The sequence below is a fragment of the Chrysochloris asiatica genome, unplaced genomic scaffold (genome assembly GCF_000296735.1).
Source record: "Chrysochloris asiatica unplaced genomic scaffold, ChrAsi1.0 scaffold00094, whole genome shotgun sequence".
Classification (NCBI taxonomy): Eukaryota; Metazoa; Chordata; class Mammalia; order Afrosoricida; family Chrysochloridae; genus Chrysochloris; species Chrysochloris asiatica.
In genome coordinates, this window is record NW_006408612.1 from 7,047,764 (window position 1) to 7,048,888 (window position 1,125).

The window sequence follows — 1,125 nt, forward strand, 5'->3', positions numbered from 1 at the left end:
CTAGAGAAGGATATCATGTTTGGTAAGGTGGAGGGTCAGAGAAAAAGAGGAAGACCCCCAATGAGATAGACTGGCAAAATAGCAGCATCAATGGGCTCAAGCATGGCACCAGTAGTGAGGTTGGTCCAGGATCGGGCAGTGTTTCATTCTGTTGTGCATAGGGTCACTATGAGTTGGTACCGACTCGATGGCATCTAACAACAACAACAAGGTGTAGATGTAGATATAGATACAGATAAAGAGATACAGCTATAGATACAGATATACATATTGTTGTTGCTAAGTGCCTTTGATTTGGTCCTAACTCATAGTGACCCCAAGCATAACAAGGACCCTCAAAGAGATGTGTTTATACAGTGGTAGTAGTAATGGACTCAAACGTAACAACAGTTGTGAGGATGATGCAGGACCTGGCCATGTTTTGTTCTGTTGTGCATAGGGGCACTATGAGTTAGAACCAATTCTAAGGCACCTAGCAACAACATAGATATAGATATAGATGTGGATGTGAATATATAGATGTAGATGTAGGCATGGATACAGATATAGGTATAGGTAGGACTCCTGGTGTGGCACTGTGGGTTTATGTGCTAAACTGCAAAGTTGGTTTGAACTTAAGGTCGGCAGTTCAAATTCACCAGTTGCTCCTCAGAAACTCTATACAGGGTCACTATGAATCGGAACCAACTCCATGACACTTAATAGCAACAACATAGTTACAGGTACAGGTACAGGTACAGATATAGACATAGATATGATACAGGATTTCAAGGACTTAGTCTCTCTCTAAATGGATAAAAAATCAGAAAAGACAAATTTAGTTCAGTATACGGTTGCCAAGTGGTTTCATTTCTGTTGTATTAACTCACTTTTAAATCTTAGGAAGAAGTAGTGCCTGTGGAGGTAAAGGAGTGGGGGACTTTGGAATCCTGGAGAAAATCCATGTGGTTTTCGGAATGGAAAGGAATTCAGTAGCCATGGATGTGTTCATGAAAGGGCTTTCAAAGGCTAAGCAGGGAGTGTAGCTGCTGCTGAAGAGACCAAACAGGATGTGGCAGAAGCTTCTGGAAGGCAAAAGAGGTGGTTCTCTATGTGGTGGTGTGCCGTGGAGTTGGTTCCAACTCA

General features: G+C 42.2%; 1 pseudogene; it reads left to right on the forward strand.

The window, feature by feature from the left end:
- The first annotated feature begins 977 nt into the window (after positions 1-977).
- Positions 978-1,125, forward strand: part of LOC102837474 — a 1,055-nt pseudogene continuing 907 nt past the window's right edge.